Raw genomic sequence first — 26847 nt, forward strand, 5'->3', positions numbered from 1 at the left:
AATCATATTTTACTTTTTGTAATTATAATAAAAATAAACCAACTACCAGGTAGTTACTACCTATATAATAATTACCTATTTATAGTGAATGTATGTGTGTATAATACCTAGACATGGTATGTAATAATTAGTATTTACTTATATAGTTATGCACAGTATAGTTACACATAATATATATGTATTTAGTATAGAATTTGTCGCGGATTGACAAAATAACAAACACCTACCCAAATATCATTCGATGTTCGTCAGAACACCAATAATACATATTACATAATATTCAAATCGGCAGTGCTGCGATTTTCGAATCAAATGAAATTTCGACGAAACGAGTATTGAACGGTAGCCTTCGTATCAGATTTGGAAAATCCAAGAAAAACCTTCGTAAAATATTCTAGTGATATATAATAAATATTAATAGTATAACTGCATTATCGTCACTTCGCGGTCTGTTCTTCGTAAAACATAGTAATGTATAGGGCTAGGATTTATATGGAATGACAAATTGTAAAATATGCATTTTATTTACCAAAAAATACAAAAACAAATTTTTAATTTACTATTTTACCATCTGTTTTAAAAACGTCACTGGAAAATTCTTCAACAAAATGACGTAACTTGGCACCTTCAATTTGGACTTTCGGCATTTTATAAAACTTAAATTATTAAGTATAAATGTTCGCACATTTACGCAACACACGACATACAAATGAAATAATTTTATGCTGTCTCACTGTATAACAATGCGTAAGTAATTCTATCAGTCATCCGACCAAAAATAAGATTAGTTAGGTAGTTTTTATACTATATATTTACGACAATTCAACGGATAAACCAAAAACTATCGATTTCGTGAAATAAACACCATTTAAAATTCACAATAACTTATAATAATTTAAAAATTTAAGTTAAAAAAAATCAAGTTCTCAAAAATCTATGAATATGCAATTATATGCACTATGTTCAAAATATGCACAAAAAAAAAATTGTTTTATTTAAACGAGAATAAGCCAATACGTGGACAAATCCGACAATCAATCAATTTGGACTTAAAGAAAAAAACATGCAAATGCATATAAATCCTAGCCCTAGTAATGTACATATTCTATGCGAAGATCGCGTTACGGTAAACTATTATAGTTCTGTTGTGTTATTATATAGTATTGTACTATTGTAGTAGGGAGAGTTTGGAGGGAAAAGAGAGAACTGATGTTACGGTACATTAGATATTACTTATTAGAATAGGAAACCATAGGATTTATTTGTAAACGAAAATCGATCAGACTTCCGCTGAATGCGTACATAATTAAACGAAATCTGATGGCTTCTGCATCATATGATGTCGGTTGCTGTGTAGTTTGAATAAAAAATAAATCATATTATTGTGCGTGAACTCGTTTTAATATGAATAATATAATTAGAGTTCGACCTGGTTGATTACTTTTTTTTTTGCGATGTGACATCCGTCTTCCCTTGTTGCCACTCGGCCGTCAGACATAAGGCTCTCATTAAATCTGGACTAGATATTTTAATTTTCTCTGGCTCTCGGTATCCATCACACAGAAAAATGGTAGTACCTTCGGAAGGAATCGAGCACAGACCAACGAAACGTACTAAAAACGAATGTTTTGGGTGATTCAAGCATGTTCCTGACGACTAGATAAAATAATGATAACTGTAATATGTCAAACGGAAGAGTCAATGGTATCGATCGCAAACGAAATCTCCGAAATCGGAAATGTGGTGTACCACATGGTTCTTGGGTCTTGGGAATCGGAATATAATGACCTGGGTCCTGGGCACAATGGTTTTGGCCTACATATAACTACAACATTATACAACAGCGGCTTTTGGAATCTGAGAAGCGACAGTATAAAAATGATTGGTTATAGGTATACTGCCAGTAATTATTTATAACGCAAATTACTTATACGAGTTACGACGGTGGTTGATATGTCTATATTAACTACACCGTCGTCATTTTACAGGTACATTTATAAACGTGACACGCCATGGTCGGTAATTTGCCTGTCATGTACGCGTCGATCAGTAATAACTATTAGTAAATAGTAATGATTTATTATACTGAAACGATCATCGTAGAAGACCTGAAGTCTGTTGTGAGAGTAGAATCTTCAAGCGGTTTCTAAAATAAAAACATGTAAGGTTTAAAACTTTTACCACTCCAATAACATACACCTCAACTTGTAAGGTACATAGATACAGATTTATATAGTTATACATACGTAAACGATTATTATATAACAATATGAGTACTTATATATATGACGAATAAATATATTTGATTTGTATCTTCACTAGCGACACAGTGAGAATAGCGACCAGCCCGGTACCAATAAATAATTTTATCTCAATTTTGTAGTTAATAATATTATATTGAATCATTATTGTATATGTAGTACACTGTATATAAAAATCATTTTCAAAACGACTAATGTTTCCGTACGCGTACCTGCTGAAGATGCTGTATAATAGTATAGTGTAATATATTTTATGGCGCCCGCACACGACACTAAAAAACGACACATTTCCACTTACGGATCAGCTAGAGTTTAACGAAATGCAATATAGTATACACCGACGCGGATGGCGAGTGCAGGAAAGTATGAGAGCAAACGTCGGCTCATCTCTAGTGGAGTTTAGTGTTACCTGTAAGATAAAGATGGAAGTTTTTGGGACGATTGTTAAACGACAATGCAATTCAAATCGCCTAGTTTTGGGAGGAGAATGGAATCTAAAAATGTAAATATCTATCACTGACTGACACGCAAAGAAGAAGAGTTGATAAGGATGTATACACGCGACCGTACAGCATGGTTAAGTACCTATGTAACATATTATTATGTGTGTGTGGTGAACGTGTACATAATGTTGTATGCATATATAGGTGATCGTCCGTCACCGCCGCGCGCCACCGTCGTCTCTGGCCAACGAAACGTTTTCGGCTTTTTGAATCGCGTCCAAAAACTCGTGCAATGTTTTCGCGGAGAGACGATGGTTTTTTTGGCGATTTTTGGCAACGGCCTCTCGGCTCACGGCCGTTCCGAAATATCACGACGACGTGCTCTATATATAAAGCAATAATAATAATAACGTAATTTTGTCCTCGGGACGACTATGACTCATCGCGGCAGCAGCTTTAATATACGCCGTAGCCCGCAGTAGTCTCGCCGCCGCCACAGCCGTCGTTGTTTGCCAGAAATATATATTATACATTCATAATATATGTATACACATTATACACCAGAGAGTATATACACGTAAAAATTAAACCCGCGGCGGCCGCCGGCTCGACGACGTCTCCCGCCCGTTGCCTCGTCTACTTGGCTACATATTATATTATTGTTATTATATTCACCCACATCGCGACTATAGTCTGTCCTCCGTATTGGCGATGCGATGCCGAAATTCGCGGCTGAAAACTACAACCGGCACGACAGCCATCCGCCAACATCACGCATACCTACACATTACCATTATTATCATATACCGTGTCACGCATTGGGTACTGTAGATTATTCGAATTAGAATTTTTGGTATTTTCGATAGTATATAATATATTACACGGTCGAAGACGTTTTCGATGGTTTGGACTTTTCGTGGCGTTTCGGGTGAATTGTCGCGTGTGGCGATACAAAGCATTTTTATTTTTAAATGAGTATACCTCTCCCATACTAGTTTCATCACTTTTTTCAAAAATTAATATTTTAAAATTTAATTAAATTGTAATTAGGTAGGTATGTACCTTCATTGTTAAATTGTATTACATGTCTGAACAAAAGACATGGAATTGTGGTTGTATACATATTGCTGCTAGGTTGTGCAAAATGTAAAAGAATAATACATAATATAAGTGTACATAATATACATATGACTATGTTGGTATCGGGAATATTGTCTCAAAATAATCTGTCGTTATAGTGAAACAAACTGTTTTGCGGATTTAAAGGTTTTCTTGCAACGGACTTAAACCACCTTCCCGGTTTAAGAGCGTTTCTGAATTTCGGCTAAGATACGTTCAACGTGAATTCGTTATTTTGTCACCTTCCGTAATATGATTTAGTCATTGCGGTTTATTGACAGAACAGCGTGGAGCTAATCCGATAAATAATCCGTTGATGTTATTTTCTTTCTGATTTACTAGTGTCGAGCCATTGTGTATAACAATATAATATTTACGCATGGATGCTGCACAATTGCCTACACGATTCGCCGTGTTAATACAGCCTCCCTTTCGAGTAATTTATTATACATTCACTAAAATATATTTAATGTCACTCGTTCAGCCATACCCTTATAATAATAATTATTATAATTATTTTTAAAAGATTAATATTTAATTTAACACAGTCATTATGTCTAAAAGGCGTATAATATTTTGGTTATTTAATAGTTTACAATTTATTATTTTAGAAACTTACACTGAATATTAAGAGTTTTCAATAAAAACTGAACGACAATTGTCCAGTACTTAATACTACCTACCTATTAAACAAACAGTTGGTCAGATTAATTTCACCGTCATAATTATGGACCAGAATGTGATGACCTAAAATGTTTCCAAATGAAAAAACTCAAATTATGACATAAAATGTCAAAAAATACAAAATACATGTGTGTGTTTGAATTTTCTGACCAATTTAGGTTAGGTTAGGTATAAAAAATAAAGCATAACGAATTAACTCGATTTACACAGATTGAAAACATTTAGATGTTTATAGAATATTCAATATATTAATACAAATATAATACAAATAAAGCGAGATGAGAAAAAAAAAAATAAAATATATAATTATAACACAATAATACTTCCTATAACGCCATATCATAAAGTGTGAATTATTAAAAAAACAGACAGATAGTTACAACTTACAATAGGTACATACATAATAAAGTTTTAGGTAAATAAACCAAATGGATTATTAAAAAATTGAAAAGACCAAATAAATAGGGTCTATACTACTGCAGAGTTAACATTGTTGAACCACTGATGTAGTGGTCATAAAAACACGATAAATAATATATGATATTTGAATATTTGAATACCTGTTGACGTGCCATTATATTGTCAAGACTGGAAGTCTATTTTATTTTTTTCACGTCATGGTCTGTAAACACGATTGAGCGACCTATAAACATTGTTAAAAATGTATCATCAATATATATATATATGTATTATTGTTTTAGGACATGGTATTTTCAACAAATAATTTGTTTACGCCCTTAACGCTGTACAACTTTTTGTTTGCCGTTCGTCGAAGATTTTTATCGAAACATCTGTGACACGTATTATTCTGTTCCCATAATATGAATTTGAAAACATAAAAATATTTTTTACTTTTTTTTCACTACGTATAGTTAAAGCTGAAACGAATAATAATATTATCGTGATTGTATTTATTTATTTTAAATTTAAAATAAAAAACGAAGCAGATTTTAGTTTATTAGTTTTACGACGATTCGTTTTTTCTTAGTTTTTAGTCAGTCGTGTACGTGACAGCTTTTTCGGGTATACGCTCTAAAAGTTTCATTAGTAATCACTTAAAATATTTCACCTGCAGGATACCGGTTACGTCACTCAACCCTCGGAAAATGTCTTTTCAAACGTCTCGTAATTGTTTATTAAGTGGAAACTTGTTCAATATAAACTTTAAAAGATAATCATAATTAATATTTTAATAAATTACGTCACAGTCATATATGTATATTTATATATTATAATTTCTGAAAATTTTGATTTTTTTTTTTGTTGACGATTGCCACTTTATTTTATGATTGAAGATGGAAGATTTTCATAAGTAAAGCTAGCTAATTAAAAAAAAAATGTGGCTATTGCAAATTCTGCAGAATTCTGCTTGTTTGTGCACATGTATATGGTGTTTTAATTAATACACATTATATTTACCAACAAATAATATTAAAAAATATACTGTACAATGGTTTTGGCCCTATAGAATAAAAATTACCATCCATCCTATACATTCTTGTATTTAATTACATTGGAATTAAGTATGTCGGGACCTACGGGTTTTTACTTTTTATTACAAAAATAAAAATCTTGCCTCACAGGAAAAACTTTCACACCTTGCGTATTAGATAGATTTCGATTTTTTTTTATTCGAAATATGATAAAATTATGCAAGTCGCAATGGACCCCGATTTAAAAACACCATTTTAAGAAATTTTAATTTGAAACGTCTATTATAAAAAAATGTTTCAGTGCTTAAATTTTTATTTTCTTGGCGCTATATAGAAAGTTAATTCAAAAATCGAAGTCCAATCACACGACCTGAATAATGTTTTCCTCTTTGAAACAAAAAGAAAATTATCGGGATCCGATTATTATACAAGCCGTCATCTTTTATCCTGAAAAGTAATTTTTGATTATTGAAATGCTCTAGTTTTATTACTCCGTATCGTAAATGTCCTGATCCTAGCCTGAATAAAATAATAAAAACAAATAGTAGGTTATAATAATAATTACTAATAATTAGCTGATAACTACATCCTTAAGATAAAAACTATTTTAGCATTTTTTTTTATTAGTGTTGAGTTATTGAAAATATATTATTTTTGTTTAATAGACATTTTGCAGTTTAAGTTATCTGTATAAAACCCCGTGATTTCCTTTTTAAAAGGAACGAATTATGATAGTGTTAAAAAATTGAGCAATTTGTTATCCTATAATATTGTATATAACTTGACATTTGTTAAAAAAATATATACATATAATATATTAAGTAGGTAAGTATATGACATAATATTGTAATTTTTCTTGAAATAATTACATTTTTTACAACACGTATGCAATACTCGTACGTGATTCATTTCGAATACTTTTAAAATATTAAATGTTGTATTTAATTTGTACTTCAAGCTTATATCAGCCATATCTGATTGGGTATCGCCATTATAGTTTATCATAAACATATATAAGAATAAATATCGAAACACTATTTATAATTATTTGTAATTTTACATTACAATAAAACTATTGGGGGCAGTTAAAGTCTAAACTGTCTGCACATCACCGACTGCAGACGCCCTCTATCGTTCAACTCTGTATTGGTTACGTGTAAATATGATATTAAATATAATTCGTCAAAGTCATAGGTAGGTAGGTACTTCTTATCTCATGTGACCCCACGCTATATAGTAAGGCTGTTGTAGTCATCCAATAAGCCGCGACTCATTTGCCAAAATTACAAAGCTCAATCGTTAGATTGTTAAGTTTTAGATAGTGAATGTATTCTGCGATCAGTTGTCGGGTTGGTATAATAATAATAATATAATATGGGTACTCTTTGTGACATGTACCTACAGTGTAAATGGACCCACGACAGTGGTGTAGCTTTGTGGCCTACTTAAGACGCCGCGTAATCGTAATTTTTTCATTCTACAACAGTAACTTCATCCCGCGTGACCAATGTCAGAATGTCGCAATAACTTCCGGACCGGATCCTAATCTTACCGAAACCAAAGTCCCACTGAATGAGCGTCGACATTTTTATAACATTATACAATTTCATCATCGGGCTACGGTATCACCGTGAAAGGTAAACTGATATACTATAGCATCATTATCTGTCTGACGGAATTTTTTTCTCTTGCCTGGGTATTAACTATAAAGTATATTTTTTTTTTGATCTCAAAAAAATAACGTCGACAACAAAGGCCATTAGTTACAAATAAGAATTGTTACATTAATTAAATACTAAATAATAAACATTTTTTTTTTTTTTTTTTTATATAAGATTGTACAATTTGGTTTGTTTCATAAACTTTATTAAATCAAGGTTTTTTTCTTGATTGGGTCCGAGTAAAGAGTCTAGATTGTAGGATATCTTATGTGTGGTCCGCTCTTCGTTGAACATTAAACAATCTGCTATTATATGTTTGACGGTGAACAAGGTTCCGCAGGTTTGACATATGGGAGATTCCTCTCTTGCCATCAGGAAGCCGTGAGTCATTCTGGTGTGACCAGAACGGAGTCTATTGAGAACAGTATCTTCTTTACGGTTGATGTTAGGGTTTGTCCAACGATGTATGTGTCTTTTTATTTCGTTTAATTTAGTGTTTTGTAAGTTCCAAATGTTTTGCCATTTATATTTTGTGCGCTCATTTATGATTTTTTTTGCGTCATCATATGACATTTTACTAAAGTATATTTTATCGTCAGCAAGTGATGGCGTTTTAATGTTAAATTTTCTATAGTAATTTTTTTTTTTAATTATCGTTCATTACGACGTGGTTTTGAAAAGGTGTCTACCGAACGCGCAACGTTCCCGTTATTCTTATTAAACAGTCGAGTATAATAATTATTGCGTATACTTTACTCGGAACACGAGTAGAAATTTCACATTAAAAGGTATTTTATAAATAAATCCTACTACGCCGCGACTATACAACGGCGATTAAAAGGAAAAAAAAATTATCATTTGTCCTCGTAAATATAATACGCGCGTATAACAGCCGTTAATGACTCAAAAAAATAATTATAACATCAATGACAATAATAAAACCAACGTCGTAATTTCATGCACTGTTCGAAATTAATATTAAATTATATTTAGGTAGGCTGCAGGTATGGGTGAGTCTTAAACGCACCAGTAGTTTAATTTTAATAAGCGCGGCTTGATTTCGTATGGCGTAAAATTCGTCTTTTCACTGTCGGAGTAATTATTTACATTATACAATATAACAATACATATATAAGTAAGTGCTGCGGTACGACGAAATTATGTTTTAGTGAAACCTGCGACGGCAATCTCGATACGATATTTTATGTTACATAATTGTTTGAAAACCTACCATGGTTTTCTAAGAAATTAAAATGTCCGTTTTACATTAATTAAGTGAGAAGAAAGGCGACTTGCCGACGAAAACTTGTCGAGCGTTTCGCCGTTAAAACCGTATCGTACAGTGCGAACGCGCATAAAGTGCGTATTACAATATATATATATATATATATAATATACGTTATATACAATGAAGTCGATTAACTTTGAAACGCCAATTCCAGTGCGAGTACCTCTTATGAATATATAACATATTGTGTATGTGTACAATACGCGTGTATTATGTCCCACCGACGAAAGTTTTAATTGGAATTTGCCAAATCAACAGCTGTATGTATATTATATTAAACCACCTATATACATATACTGCAGTATTCGTTTACATCTATATTGTATGTATAGTCTGCTATAGATCGTTTCTGCAGATGAACTTGTACGTTTAAAATTAATTACTATATTCGGCGCGTTTTTAGATTCTTAGCTGCAGAGCGATGAACGCGTGTTGAGATTTCTACAATGATGTTATGTGTTTTTTTTTTTTGTCTTTCGACACTTTTGCGATAGACAAAATGTTTTGATGTTCGATTTAAGCATCTTTTCTAATAAGAAATAGAATCTAGTTGGTATTTTCAAATGAAGCAAATAAGTAAAATGTACCGTTACAGTATCCTTAATGACTGGGGAAATAAATTATAGATAAAGGAATTTTTACTACGCGAAATTAGTTTTCGGTAAAATTCTATTTCTCGTGCGTACGAGTGACTAAAAAACGAATAACCTTAAAGTAGATCTTTAGAAGTACAATATCCTGTATATGGTATAATTTTCAAAATATGTTCATTTCTTTTAATTTAGGCGAATGAAAATTTCAATTTTTTTCGATAATTATCAATAAAAAATGTCATATAACATGAAATTTTAATACAAGGTTTCCCATAAGTAGTTACATATTAAAATTATTATGATAGAGACACATCAGTAAACAATTTTTTATAGACAATTAAAGTTAAAATCTGGACAAAATTAGATATTTAAACAAATAATATCGATTTTAGTTATTTAGTTCAAGCATATTTTCGTGGAGATTTATAGTGACATTTTCAAAACGTTTAGATTAATTATATGACATCGTCTATACCATAAACATATTCATACTGTTCCATGTAAGTCAAGATTGACTCAAAGTTCATAATAAACTATATAACATATCCTGGAATAGCCAGAATACTAAATTAAACCAGATCATGTCAACAACTTTCAGATGGGATAATTCCAACCTCAATCGAAAAGAAGAAACTGCCTTAAACCGTTTAAGAATAGGACATACTAGACTTACCCACGGATATCTCATGTCCAATGACGAAACCCCCCTTCTGTGAAGCCTGCGGCCAACATCTCACCGTCAATCACATCTTGACTGAATGCCATGTTTACGACCAGGAGCGAATGGACCTCAACTTGACCGAAACCCTCGACTCAACTCTCGGACCACAACCTGATCAGAACAAAAAAACGCTTAAATTTCTTAAACTAACTAATTTAATTAACAAAATATAATTGTATCTATGAACCATATGTATAATACCTAAATTATTGTTATTAAGAATTGTGAACTAATGGCCTTTGATGCCGAGTTGTTTTTAAGATCAATAAAAAAAAATAAACTATATAAGTAGGGACATATACTATTTTAATAATTGAATGATAATAATTTAATAAATATAATTTTATAAGCATTACATTTATTGTATTGATAAAAGTACAAGAAATTATATTATATAAAAATTAAAATATATTATAAAATATACTTAGTAATATAGGCTGATAGACTTGTTTTAGCTCAGAATAGTTTTCCGTATGGAAGAAATTATCATCGAATTCGAATTTAACTTGTAGACTACAGCGTCTCACAAAATTACGAGGTACACTCGAAACTCAACTATGCAACTGAGTAATTATTTACTTTATCAATTTATTTTTAAAAATGTTTTGGCCTATACCCATTTTGCTGGTTCGCTCATTGCCACTTCCTGCACAATTGGTCTGTCCGTGTTTCACTATAAGCAGTGATTAATGATTATTTTACTACAACTGAACGCAAATCCATACTTGTCAAGTCAAATGCACTTTTGGAATTTCTTTCCATCAAATTGTATACTAATAAAATACGTAGGTCCATAATATGTGGGCACACTTATAAATTAGTTATAATAATTATATAAAACGTGCATATACTTACTATACGCCAAGCACTCCCGCAGCATAAAATCACACCCGGGGGAAAGTTAAAAATTACTTATAATATAATAATAGCTATAGCGATATTGATATTTAAGTAGATGTAGTAAAAAATTCCCCGAGGGCGGATGGTCTCTTTGCCAACCCTGCGGGCGCTTTTACGCTATATTCAACCTATACGCTCACGCCATGAAGATTTTTTTGTTTGCATTAATTCGTGATCTTTAACATTGGTATGTTTAACAAACAAGTACATAATATTATATAAATCAAATTACAACTTGCCCCTCGCGTCATACTTGCATGTAAAATTTTATTTTTGAATTAGGTTAACAATTTTATGTCTTGTCGTTGCGTGACGATTTCATTGTAAAACTTTTGAATAAGCTTAATGTCCCACTACATTACACAATATACATTTTACTGTAGTTAAACATGTATATAAAATAATAAACATGTAATGTAACGCAATATATATCTAGATGTTATTTTATAGTATTTTTAATAATTAAGTTTTTACACTAATTTACAGGACAGCGCCGAATAACAGCAAACTTGTAATATTATGATAACGAATAGGGATAAATTCGTTAGAACTTACGAAAGTAATAAATAAATAGCCTCTTCATTCGTGTACCCATATGTATGTTTCAATTTTCAAGAATGTAGAAACTATTAATTATTATTAATTAAAGGCAAGTATCGAAAAACGTATTTTGATAATTGATTACAAAGACGTATAAACATTTTTACTTCATCGACGCGGTGGTTCTAACTTCATACACGTCCGGTTTAAAGATAACATTTTGTTCTATGGTCCTGGACAATGTTATACAGTAAGTTGTAATCAAACAAGATATTTTTAATAAATAAAATATAATTATGCCACTTGGTGTCTATTTTAACTTTTAAGTGAACGTCTGCGACGCACAACGTCAACACGTGCCTGTGTCGCATATTATGTAATACGTAAGTATATTAATATCGCACGTTGTCGTCAACGTGCAGTATATAACATAATATTATACATTAAATTCATTAAAGTTGGATTCATAAAATATTACATCATTCCACCGACATTAATATTATACAGAGTTATTCAGCCAACGACTTACGATCGACCTTATATTTTATGATATAGACGTATTTTTCTTTTTTTTCGTGTGGTTTTCACAGCTGAGGCAGGAACCAAGATAGTATTACTTCCACGAGTTCCACCTCCGTTGCATAGTTAATTACCAGAAAATCATAGAAAATCTCAAATACATTCGTAGGTACATAATATTATATAGATACATCATAATATGTGCTGTGCCGCTGTGGTGGCCAGACTGACAGAGCCTACGTCTAAAATACCAACATACACATAAAGTAAATTAAAATAATAGAAGACCCCCGTTCACCTTCTTTAATGGCGACGCACCCTCTGTCGCTGCTTCTCCTGCAGATCTTCATTCTCGCTCATGATGTCTACAACCATATGGTAGAGTTTATATCCAACAGTGATTCAGCTAAAATAATAATTCTTAGGTAAAGGTCAGTCGGTAGGTCTTCCTTCCTAGGCCCACACAGCAAGTCCGTAGATAAGGTCCACGATTTGGAGGTTCTCCCGAGGAGCCTCTCCATACTCACTCTTGCCTCAACCCACCGCTTGCAAGGTGGAGAGGCGAATAATACATCTGTAGGATAGAATATTTCTGGAATCTTGTCCACGAGATTTATTAAAATATAACATATCGCAAATCGAAAATTTCGCCGGAGAGGCATACTGCCCATTATAGTGCAATTATAGAAGCACTTATGCTTGGCAGTGTCTTTTGGATGCTTGACATGGTACGCACCAGCCACTAGCGGCCCTTCCAATCGGCCGGTGCAGATATCATTCATTGCCGGTGTAGGTATAGATTTGTTAAGAAAACTTATATCCTCAGCAATGGAATATAAAATGGGACAGATCTTAACGTGGTCTCCTATTATATGCCAGCCACGGTTACTAGTCTCGGTGTCGCACTTGCACACAGCACAACTTCAATAATAATAATGTTTTAATAGCAGATATAGTAGACTATAACCGAGTAAATTTCTCGACTACAAATAACTAAATGGATAACGTCTCCGTGGATTTTAGGAAATAAATCCTCTTACAAGGAAATAAAACTCTAGATAAATAATATTTTATACTCGCTGGGCTATAATTAATAATTTGAATAATAAATAAAATACGAGTTAAAATAGATTAAATATAGGTACATAGAATTTTCTTGGATTACCTATGTTCTATAGGTATAATGCAATTATTTCCAAAGTATAATTCGTTAAATTTTAAAATATAATTTAATCATTATATACACGTCCAAAATAGGTTTGATATTATTTTGCAGCTACATTTTTCACTGATGATTTTTTTCCGTAATTCTCCGTCCCCGTGTTGCTCTTTCAGATACTCAGCACGACGACTTTAATATAATGCAGCTGTATTCTATATTCTATATTCAACTATATGTGTAAGAGATTCCCCTCATCCCGATTCGGATGTAGGAATGAAATCTGATTCCACCTCCCTGACCATTATTATTTTTATTTTTATCATTATTATCGTCATGTTTGATAAAAACCATGACGATTAGACGTGGTGGTTAGCAAAGTCCTATAACTATTATTTGTCTTCAAATTGTTGTACATGGTGAGAAATTGTAGTGACAAGTAAGCGACGACAAACCTGTGCAGATATTCAATACGGCCATAGCGTAGTCATAAACACGAAAGAAAATTTTTAATAATCGTCTGATCGCTCAGCGCCTGTAGATAAGTGACGGGAATTTTCATTTCGACTGAGAACTCCAACAAGAGGTGCATTCATGTTCTATAGTTAGTGCGATGCCTGTAAATATTCTAGAATAACTCTGGTCACTAAATATTATATTATTTATATATACTATAAACCCCTTGTCCGCATGATTGTTAGCACGAGCTCATATGTAAGTAATAGTTCAGCTGACACCATGCGAGATTATCCCCGTGGAAGTTTAACTGAAACTTATGTACTTTGGCATAACGTAATTTTTTTTACCACACAAAGACTTTTGAAATTCTTGTACTTCATGAGTAAGTTATGATTTGTGATTATTACTGTCATGTCCAAAACCAAATATGTCGGTCTACCTATAGACACGTTTATCATCTGAAACGGCGTGCTGCAGGGAGGGTCGGTGGACGGCTTTGAAAAATAAACGCAAACTCAGCGACACACTTAAAACAATTAATGGATATAATTACTATAAACCATACGTAAATTGAGAAAGAGACATTCATCTTCACAATTGTGTGCCGTAATAATCTCATGTATTCACACTTTGAACATGTGTGCAATATAAATAAACCATTTTTTTTTTTTTTGGTGACACACATCACGGTAATTCTATACTCTATTCCCCGCAAGTTTACCCGCTTTTTGTTTTTTTGCGCACGCAGAGTATGGTGAAAACGTATTGTGACAATTCAATTTTTACAGTTTCACGTCGCGAAACGAAACACCGCGGTGGACACATAGTGAATTGTATTGTCACAACATTTTTACCATACTGTGCGTGCGCAAAAAAAAGTGGGTAAACTTAGAGTATAATGTGTAGCGATACGCTGGTTGTGAACCACTGCTAAGGTAACTATATAATTACGTTATTTTATTATTGGTCTAAGAGCGATATTTTTTATTTCGATGAAAGTTTGGTTGACCGCCAGGCCGCTGGTTACTTTTAACAATTTAAATTACTGGTATACAATACAACGGTATTCGGACGTGCCAATAATATAATATATGACAATGTTTTATGTTCTGTAAGCAATTACCTGTGCTCATTGCATCTGTAATAATGTGGTAAATATACGTAAAGTACAATTTCTTATCCATCGATATTATTACAATAATAGATAATAAAGGTATGGACACTATTATTGGACAAACATAATATAGGTATCAACTACGTATAGAGCCTTGGTCCTTTTCGAGGAAGAGTTGTTTTTGACAGTTTTTCGCGTTTGTTGAAAAGACAGACATTATGAGGCTATATTGTGGTTATATACAAAACAATGAACATAATGGGCTCCATATTATTAAAAGCTTATCACCAAATTATCGCGTGATGAACAATGTCAATTTATTTTTTTATCTATGACTACAATATAATAAAATCGTTGATAAGGGCAGAGGATAGATTTGCAAATTAAGTACATAATTATTATAATATAGGATACTATATTACGCACGATATAAAGTCATTAACGTAAAAACGTTCCCGCTGTACAGTGCAATTATGACCGATTATAATATACAAATTGACTTACGAATGTTTATTATGAGCTTAATATTCTAGATATAAACTTACTATATACAGTATAGACAAGTTGGAAGTCTTTTCGGCGCGGCTTCCAATATAATCTACATAATACCGTAGAGTCGTCGAATATAATATGTGTTGAACCTAAGTTATCCTAACTTTCGGAGATAACTAAGATCGGCTGTGCATAATATTATTAATTGTTATCCGAATTAATGCCTAAGAACAACCTATTAATCAAGTAATATTATGAATAATCAATAATCATATAATATAATAAGAGGGTTAGATTCTAAGAGACCAATTTCAAGACGGACATAATATTATAACAATAAACAGTTCTAATCTGCTACGCGAGTATCTCGTGTGTTATAATACACATGTATGGCATACAATGAGGTTGTTACTTATTTGTGAAGTTATTATTATCATTATTGTTATTTTATTACAACACACACTACAGTATACTATTATTGCAATAAAAATGTTTCGGTCGTTGCGTTTCAAATGTTCACAGCTACATAATATATGAAATAGGTACAGTGCAGTGCACGTACGAAACTCGAAAGTAAATGTGCTTAGAAAAAAAAAAACGGACAAAACACTGTATCTTAAAATAATTTTGATCTATGTGCAGTAAACGTAATAAATATAATATAAAATATCCGAATAATATACAACAAAGCATCTCAGAAGAAACACGGATGTATTATGCATGCACCGCATTGTACTTGTATGGAAACGGCCTGGCTTTTATTGTTATTAGAAAAGAGGACGAATGTATATACATGAAAGTAAATCTGAATAAGTTATAAGGTCGGATACGGGTTTTTTCTTCAGTTATTTCTAATTTTATTGCGCTTTTTTTATATATATTTATGGAGACTTGTGAGTGTTGTGAACAAATTAAATTATTAAATTTCACTCGAAATATTCTGCATGCTTGTCGTAAATTGTATGTTAAAACGAACCATTATTTAAAAAAAAAAAAAAAACAAGTAAAAAATGCATTTTATAATAATAAAATATTATAATTTAAAATAAAAACTATGTACATACGTAGGATAATATTAATCACTTAAAATGTTTATGAAATATTTCTAATATATACATTATAATAGAACGTTTATATTCATATTACATTTACATATTATTAAAATAATGACTTTTAGTATGATGAATATTATTATATTATTCCCACGGTACATATTATTATGTTATTATTCATAACGATTTTTATCCTTTAGCTCAACTCAAGATTACACGAAAACCCAACGATCTAACAAAAAACATTCCTGATGCCGGTTATATGAATAGAATTCAGTTGTGGCCCACTATGAATAGGAAAAATCATTGTCTAATTATTTTTCCCGACAGCCGATGTATAAATATTATATATATTATATAGCCTATATTGTGGCATAGTTGCATATATTTAACTGATTTATTTAGAGCTATAGGCAAGTGTTAGGTTCGTATACACTAATATAAAATAATAAAGTATTAGGTAATACTTTAAATATTGTCTATAAAATAAATACAGTGTTTTACGTTTTCTAATGGTATTATATTATTACATTTCATATACCTAGTAACTTATTGGACATTTCGTAGAGCGGTCATTATATCCATGTATATATATATTATATTTTTTTTTCCTGTATTCCTGTTTTTTAATAATAATGTAATCATTAGGAAAATATAAAAAAATACAACTTATGGATTTTACTCAGTGGCAAATATTATATACAATGAACGCATTTTTCGATTTACCGCTTCACGACTTCACGTACGTACCTATAGCCTATAGGTGACAGGTGTACCTATATCATTGTGGCAATAACATTTTTTGAATTTTCGAAGCAGTGACAACACCTAAAACAAAAACAAAAAATAGACATATAAATCATCATTATCAACGGCTCGTTAACCTTAGTGATGTTGTAGTATTTTATTCGTTATTTGGATATTTTTATTCTATAGACTGTAGTTACCAAAATGGAATGCGTAAACCGTATTTTAATGAAGTTATTAATTATTATTGTTTTGTAAAATGTCTTGTGCATAGCGAAATAGGATCGAATTTCTGTATACGTATAACTTACAAGTTTACAACCCGCTGCACAGACAGAGCTTGAACTTTGGGAGATATACCGCTGTAAGGTTAGGGAATATACCTTCAAGTATATTTCTGCATCAATTTCTAGTCTGCTTTCAAAGACATTTAGAATAGGTAATTTCATTGAATTTAACTTTAATTTATAACTTATTTTCAACGTATTGGTCGTATAACCATTAGATAATAAAAACTCGAATTTAGCTATATAATAATATGTCTCCCTTAATAACAACTATCTGATTTTCTCAATTCTCGTGTTTATGATAAACACTTCGTCTATACATCTAACACGCATTGGGCTCATTGGATTTTACTCTTAATTACTCCAGCCTAGTCTTAGGTCTTCATAAATACAACAGTAACGCATATCTATATTTAAAAGAAAAATTGTTTACGTTATTTTATTATTATTTATTTTTTCCAATTTCATAACTCATAAGCACCGAATAACATCGATTAACATTCATACGATCATAACCCACTTGATATAATATGATAAATGATCGGTCAGCCATGTTAAAAAATATTAGCTATCGCAGTCAATCACTCAACGTCGTAATCATCCGATAATATTATTCCCGTTGATCGTAATATAGAGTCAAAAATATTGTAAAATATTTTTTATTTAACTAACCTAAATGATACTTATATAATTAAAATATGTTTTAAAAATATACGTGCCAATAGTTGTACCAACTAGACAATGATACTAATACTAATAATAGTAAAGTAAACTTTTCATCTTCGTACAACAAATTTTAAAATTATTATTATCAGTAGGTAGGTACCAACGCGAAATATGAAAGCTAAAAACTATGAAACTTGATTTTTCAGTATCTTCAACGTGTTATATGAAATTTTAATAGTCCTTAATTACAGCTTATATATACAGAGTGATTCACCCGCAAGCACGCTCACCCATATTTTTTTTTTAATAATAAATGTATTTCATTTTATTTTTTAGAATTTTTAAGTTTATTAGGTTTAATACTAATCTATTAACATTTTACAACATGTAAACATTTTTTAACCATTATTAGAATATTGATATACATCATAATTTTCAAAAGAGCTAGTAATCTGCTTGATATTTCACAGTAAAACCGTTTAGTTTATATTTGAAAAAAAAAAAGAAGTTTGTATCGCCACAGGGCTTATCAGGTGTGTTATATTATATATATACACACACGAGATAATATATTGGTATGGTATAATACAAGTACGGAAAACAAGCACGACTACTGATATTCTAAAATTTAAAACAAATTTAGAGTTATTGAGAAATTAGTAAGAATGTATGAAATATAGTAAACTTTGTGTTAAATTTCTTATTTTCAGTATCGGTTACTTATCACTTTAACAGTATCTTAAAAGGTATAGCATAGGTTAACAATGTATTATTATTTAGCAAATTCCGTTGCTCTCCAAATCTTGACATAATGTATACTTGTATACTTAGGTACCTATATATCCATCCAATAAACAATAATGTATAATACTATAATATCATAATTTTTTTTTCAAATATACCTAGAATATAAAATATGAATATAAAACAATAACATACCGTCATACCGATGACGACTTTTAAACGATAACCTACTTATAAAATATTGTAAATACGAAAGTATAAATGTGTCTGTTGCTACGTTCTCAACGTGTCTCGACCACTGAACTGATTTTAATAAAATTTGGTTTATAAAGATAGCTTGAACCCTGATAAAGTAGCTAGCTACTTAAAAACAAAAAATCAACACCTTAAGGGTGAAACGAAATAACTACTGTAATGCGATTGAAAGTAAACTGCGTGGATGGAAATTTTAAATTTGGTGGGGGAGTGTTTCGTTTAAGAAGGGATTCTTAGAAACTTGTCCCCTAAGAGGGCGGAAGGGGGTGTCATAGTTTGAATGAGAAATAATAATTGTATGGTAACATATTTTACTTAAAATTTAGAACTAATGCTCTTCGAGACGAATAATGAAACACGGTTAGCTTGAACTAGCTTCCTTACTCGTCACAATAAAACTACTGTCTACTGCAGTAATGCGAACGAGACCACTAGTCGAAATAAATTTTAATAATAAATTCTACAACTTACTATGGACATAACTTCATGTCTTACATTTCCCGCCATGACTTGGTCTCATTGTATATAATTCTTCATAGATAATTTCTGCGCTTTCTATTAAATTCTTTGTTTTCTACTTGTGTTAGAATTGTGTAATGACACACACACACATAACACATAGATACATACATAAATGTACACATACGTCATACATGCATATTTTAATGTATAAAACGCTCGTCAGTCGTCATGGCCTTGCCAATTTTTTTTATTTTTCGAATAAAACAGAACTCGTGTAATTTTACACGGAACGATATTTTATGTGATTATAACGGTGTTAAACAAATGAACTCGTCCTCGCGTAAATCCCGTGACATTAAATGTGTGTTGTATTGTTTAACCGCAAACTGGGGCACCTATATGAATAAAATCTAATAAATTATAGCGACTTGCCCGGTCGTGTGTTGTGTTATACTATTATTATACACGAATAGTTTTCGATGCAACCACCGTTACACGGAAACACATTTGGTAATCTGCAGCGTATGATTCATGTCAGTGGCTGGACGGGAGTAAAAACAAAATATAATACATAATATTAATATTATTAAATGGACTATTTTATCATACATAAAAAAATTACAATATAAATCAAAACGAAAATACGGCGAGTCACTACGAGGAACTTTTTTTGTACAATTTTATGAAATAAACATTTTATACGCGGAAAATAATAGTCTAACAACAATAAAAATAAATATCGTGTGAAATACAGTGATCGATATTATTACCTAGTATGTAAAACTATAACAATATACCATACTGCAAGACTTCCAAAATATAGACAGTTAGGTATTTTTATTACTAAAAAAATAAATATTTACCCTCCGTACCAACAAAGGGTTATATCGGTGAAATCGAAAATATTAGTATCTCGAGTTCGTTTGAATTGTTTGATTTATAAAAGCGGATTCTGCAGAGATATAAAATTGTGTTGTTTAGTTTTTAAGCTAAAATATACCGAAACGTTTGGACAATACATAATAGAATCGTACGAAACGACCGAAAGCTTTTAAAAAATGTCTCAAAACGATGTGTACATCACTTAGTTGCATTACGAAACCTATATTTTCGATTACAATACCGTGACGAAAGCATTCCACACATTTTTCAAGTCCACTCTATAACATTTGGTCGCACGTCATTAGGTAAGTACACAACCCAAATATTCGGCTATTTCGGATTGTGGTAAATTTTTAGCGATTGCTAAGTGTATACATTTTATTCTTTTTTCAGTTGGTTTCCGAAATGTTAATATTGTATGTTTCTTCACTGCTACGGCGGCAGTTCGTCGTCGGTATCGTGACTTTGTCATTTCCATTTCTCTGTATACCAGATATCTTGGTACCTACGATATTATTAATATTCGTAGACTATAAGAGATACCTGAAAAAACCACCGACCGTTCGATTATTTCGGCGGTCGGCTGTACAGTTCGTGACGAAACGATAATATACAATAATATAATAGTATATGAATATTAGAATTTGGAATAATCTCCGAGCCAGAGTGAAAATCACGATCGGTCGCGGTGAGTTTATCGTACAAGAAAAAAAAACCTTCGTCCAATATGAGTGCCGCGTCGATTATCCTGGAGTAACCTAGGTGTAACGTTGACGGCGTTTTGTGGTCACTATTATCTACTATATAATATACGGTCAAATTAAAATATATAAATTAAATAACCATTTAAAAAATTGCCATCGTTATGCGCCAAAGAAAAATTCTACTTGCATGTATCTATACAGTTCACGGCCAGTGTTCAGCATTATCATTTAAATCCACAGCCGGTACTATTATACTATTGTCACTGTTTACGATGTACCCAGTACCCACCTATGTGTATATGTATCGTCATTCAATGCCTATATTATACAGTGAACTTCCATGTAACGACGTCTTATAGGGTTGAAAAAAATTCGTAATATAGTATAATTCGTTATATGCAAGTTTCACTGTATTTTATATATGGTTATTATTATTATTATTATATTATGATAAATAAAATCGTTGTTTTATTGTTCGAGTAGATGTACCGAAATCTATAGTGCAAGAACTACGTTATATAGTTAGGGTTTTTTACTCATCGTAAGAATAGTGAAAAAAATATATTATTAAATCGTCTTTGTTCGCGTGAAATTCGATGAAAACGACTGTTGTCATTATTATTTGAAACCTGAGTGAAACAGTTCAATTATTTTACAAATGGCTACGTTACGTCAGTGCACGGTTGGTTTGTCTCTACCAAATATAGTGTAATGTAATAGTGACGATTGCAGTGATGGGTATTTTTATTTGATTTTTTTAATCGGTCGAATCTTATTACGCCATTTTGAAGGTGGACTGTTCGGCTATATCTTCTAAATTTCAAAATCGAAGGATTATGGGCAAATTTAATGTTGAATACCTAAATATTGTGGAAACATTCACAACCTTAAAAAAAAAATGATGCCTTTCATTAATATTATGAAAAATATTATGGTAAAATAATATTTCTAATATATTATATTATTTTATATTATGATTGTATGGTACCTATATGGGTTAAGAAAATGAGGTAAACGTAAAAACGATTTATCTGGAAAAATATTTGCAGTCCCTAAAAATGTTACACCGTTTCCACTGTTTGCATGTTTGCACGCGCCTTTACCGACATACACACAATATCATATTTCATATAATACAAAATACAATATTGGTGGTGTATAAGTTTCTACATGGAAAATCACGGTTTCAATTCGACCCGAAGTCGTGGAGATTTGCCCGCTTTCTCTACCTATATAAGCTTTATAACTTATAAGTTATACTAACTACCAAACTTTTTGTATATGTACTAAACGGAAATTAATAATTATTCTACTTTCAAAATATTGAGGTAATAATAAATCAGTTGAATATTATAATATCATAATAAACCATATGGGTATATATCGTAAATTTGTTTCTGCTCCAGTTGATACCGTGTATGGGTTTATGTTGTAAAGTGAAATCGTTCGTTTCGTTTCGTTTGCTTCCGCGATGGTACCCATAACAAAAGCCATCAAAATAATGCCCATGTGCCTACGTGTGGTTGTGCGATTACATTTTTTCGTGTTTGCTAGTTTCTCGCGATTGTTTTTACTGTGAAAACTCGTCAAGGCGGCACACAATGTTTACACAAATGTTTCCTGCGTGATATTTTGGGTAAAATATACAAACGCGAAAACAGAGAAATATCCCAAAGATCGAACGCAACGTGACCAGTGGATGTAATCACGGTGTACCTGCTGTTCTTCCATCGTACTTATACATTATATTATATTATGATGTATAAAATGTATTGGACAGGAAAACGTATAGTAATGTATAAGGATCGTCGTCAAGTTTGTGTACATGTGTTTCCGGAAACTTGAAAATCGATTTCGATGTTAGATGAGTATAATATTGTTATTATAAATTATTACATGAATGGTTCAAAAAGTGCCCCCTTCGTCGTTACATGGTTAACAATAAAATGTCTTAGAATAGTTATAATATAACATTGTCATTGTCATCTATTACTTATTATATACTAATAACTTGGTAATAAGTAATAAATAATAATTTTATTATAATGTAGGTATATAATAATCTATATTACCATTTGATACCTATAGGCTATAGCAAAAATTGTCTGTTGGAATTATAGAATAGTTATTATAAATGATTTTTTAAAAATGTACAGAAATGTGAAGTAGGTATGAACAATATAGTTTAAAATCTAAATCGTAAGTCATGGCCTATATGGGTGCGTTAACCAGCACCCAGCGGTTCCGTCAACTCATGGAGGTGGAATTGTGTGATGGGATCTGTTTTCTCGATAAGGTATACAATATCAAACCTACATTGGAACGCCCTAAAAACGTCCGGCATCCGGTTTGAACCATAATCATACACCGCTCTCCCGCGGTCGTGAATTCGCTATGGTAACGTCATACAATCGCGCAATATTTCGGTAAATTCGTAAAAAAATGCGAACGCCGAAAAACAAGTAGACACGTCGAGCCGGCCGATATTCTGCAAAAGCCATAACTGACACGATGACCGTACCTCGGCCGACTCCGCACAAAAATGGGGCCCGTGCAACAATATCATATTATTATTATTTCAAACTCCTGGTTGCATCATAAATCATAATAATATAATATTATTGGCACAATTTGCAATATAATAATAATATTATACTGCGCGGCGATTATATTAACATTTTCATCGCCGCTGGTTGCCGGTTTGCCGGCGAAGGACGGTGGGAAGAGTGCGTTTCGCGAGCGCGGGCCACCATCGCCGCGTTTTTATCATAATATCGTTTATTGTCGTGTCGCCGCGGTCGTCGTACGCGCACGCCGCGCCCGCTGCGGCGAAATGAGCGACGAGCGGCGAACGAGCGATCGAGCGAGCGTTTGAGCGCACCACGACACAAAGCGGCTTTTGTTGCGTCGCCGGGTTCGACGACCTCGCTGCGGCGGCGGCGGCGTTCGGCCGTCGTCGGGATCGGCCCCGAACCGAGTCCGTCGTTCGCGCTCCGTCGGCGGCCGTTGCCGCGTGGTACACGCGCGCATTTCTCCGCGAGTTCGTTGACCCGGCCCGGCCGCCGCACGCGCTACCCAAGCACGCACGCACGCACGCACGCACGGCGCCCCCGTCGCCGACACACAGGTAAAACGGCGGGTAAGCGCGCTATCGATTTCACGACATTTCGGGAGGTTTTTCGTTTTCCGGTTTTTCGCGTTTTTCACTTACGCTACCCGTATCGTCGTGTGTAATATAATAATAATAATATGTGTAATTCACCCACCTCGCGCGACTCGATTTCCCGGCGAAATTTCAACCGCGGTCGGTCCGAGCACACTAAAAACGCATTTTGTTCACGAAAAGTCCCGTACGAGAATTTATACGGTTTTCGTTAATTTGTGTAAAGTCGCGATATGTAATAATAATATATCGTACATAATATTTAATGGTACTTTTATTATATGATATTATGGACGGCACGATAAAACGTGAACATCGTACGATATTATGGCGTACAAAAAAAAATTAACTGCCTGTTCGTTCGACGGCACAACTGTTACTAAATTATTATAATGTTTATTGGTATCGAGGTATCGACACGATCCGTGTTATATAAACTTCTAATAAATATTTTAAGCGACGGCATATCAGCCATCAGGTATAAAATAGGTATTATTATATTGAATGACGTCTGTATTTGGGTTTGAAGATTACCGGATTTAAATCTTAACTGCCTTACGCGGCCTACCTATATTATTGTTAGTTTTGACCATCGTCGTTATAATGGTTAGATTTTCGTGAAGGATAGTCAGACTTTATTTTTGAGTCTTTCCGTCGACTTGTCCGGTACAATAATAAATCGCATAGTACAATATTGCAGTAAACCTAAAATCTTACATACTTAATTACTTGGTACCTGTGACTGAAATACGCGAAGCACGATAGATGCCCTGCAGCAACTAAAAAGAATCGCATTATGTAGACCGTGTTAAAAGTTTTAGACTGTATCTTTGATCGCGGGTTAATACGCGTATGTATAATACCTAAAATGATTTAGACGAATTTATTACAGTACATCCTCGTACTATGTTTGGGAAATCTTGAGAATTGTCATAAATGTCATACTATAACGTTATTGTCTCGTAAACATTTAGATATTTATTCGAAACCGGTACAAAATTGTACGAGTGTAATATATTATTGTGTTAGTAAATTTTAAGAGCACGGTATAATATTATATCGTAATAATTGATTTTTAATATCGTGCAGTCTTACACGTGCCGGCATCTGCTTCTCCTCGTCCGACATTGCGCCGTATGATGACCCCATAACACGTATTATATTAATAATTATTGTTATCGTTTAAAACAGCTTTCATCTCCGGCCATCTCAGTTCACGCAGAGTAAAAAGATTCGACGCTCGCTTAAAACGGTGCACACTGCACATATTATATTATTGACTACGTCTAAGATCTTGATTGGAAATTAAGTCGCAACCGAAAATAAGATAATATAGGTACTAATAATAATAATCAAATTCGGTATGGGCGTGTGAGGGCAGATGGACCAAAAGCAAACAATTAACCATCATTTATAGAATTTTTGGGATCCTACCCGCCACCCACCGTCGTTTTACAACTCAACACTTTTAATAATTGTATTCCCGTATATAAAATAGCCATAACATATTCTATAATACGACCTACATAAATTAACCGAACGCTAAGTATACATCTAACACTGTTTGCAGGTTTGTGCGCGTTTGAATAACCACTCACTAGGTAATCAAATATTAAAAAAAATAATAAATAATGTAGTTGATTAAAAAACAAGTATACAATATATTAGTATACGACGCTTTGTAGAATAATGTCTATTAAAAAGTATACAACTTGTCATTAATATCAATTACGCAATTCAAATTTATTAATTATCACACAAAGCGTGATATACCTACGCGGTATACTTACTACCCATATTATAATATAATAATAATAGATAGTCGTTTCGATGTGAGAAGAGAATAATAATTATTTTACTTTTGAAATTCGTAACTGCTTCCAGTTAAAAAAAATTTAATTAATAAAAAACAGTCGATTTATTTGTTTAAGTCGATAGTTTTTTTGTATTGTATTTTTAACTGTTATCAAAGCTCTGTTTTAAAAATAATACAATTTATAAATATTAAAAATTCAATGTCTTGATAATAATACCCCAATATATACTATATTATAGGCTTTTGCATCAGAACTAAATTCTAATTAAATTCTAACTAATAGGCCATACACTAAAGCAACTGTGTTGATAAATGTTTTCCCCTGACGATTTAATTTTTTTAATTCTATAATAACTATTAGGTACTTTATAATTATTTATATTATTAAATTATTTTATTTTATTTAAACCTAACCGTGCCTTGAATGATCTCGTGATACCTAATGGCTAATACTATATATTAATATAATATGTACATTGTACAGCGTTCTGTCCGAAATCCGGGAAAGCCACGTGAGTTTCGACGATCGTTTTTCGACGGACCGAATCGGTATCTCAGCGATTTCCCTTGAGCGTAAGTAAAAGTCGTAAATATATATTAAATTATAATATACACTGACATCTTAAAAAAGTAATCTCAATTTAAGTAATCTGATATCAAGCTGGAACGGTTTAAACCGTGAC

At 32.3% G+C, this 26847-nt stretch overlaps 1 long non-coding RNA gene across 1 annotated transcript; it reads right to left on the bottom strand.

Moving 5' to 3' along the window:
• Positions 1 to 4676: 4676 nt before the first annotated feature.
• LOC132946042 (uncharacterized) lies at positions 4677 to 24690 on the bottom strand. The gene is made up of 4 exons (XR_009664641.1): positions 24452 to 24690; positions 17189 to 17266; positions 10156 to 10314; positions 4677 to 5150 (listed from the first exon to the last, which is right to left on the bottom strand). It is a non-coding gene; the product is annotated as an uncharacterized LOC132946042 (long non-coding RNA).
• Positions 24691 to 26847: the final 2157 nt, after the last annotated feature.

Source organism: Metopolophium dirhodum, chromosome 6 (genome assembly GCF_019925205.1).
Source record: "Metopolophium dirhodum isolate CAU chromosome 6, ASM1992520v1, whole genome shotgun sequence".
Taxonomy (NCBI): Eukaryota; Metazoa; Arthropoda; class Insecta; order Hemiptera; family Aphididae; genus Metopolophium; species Metopolophium dirhodum.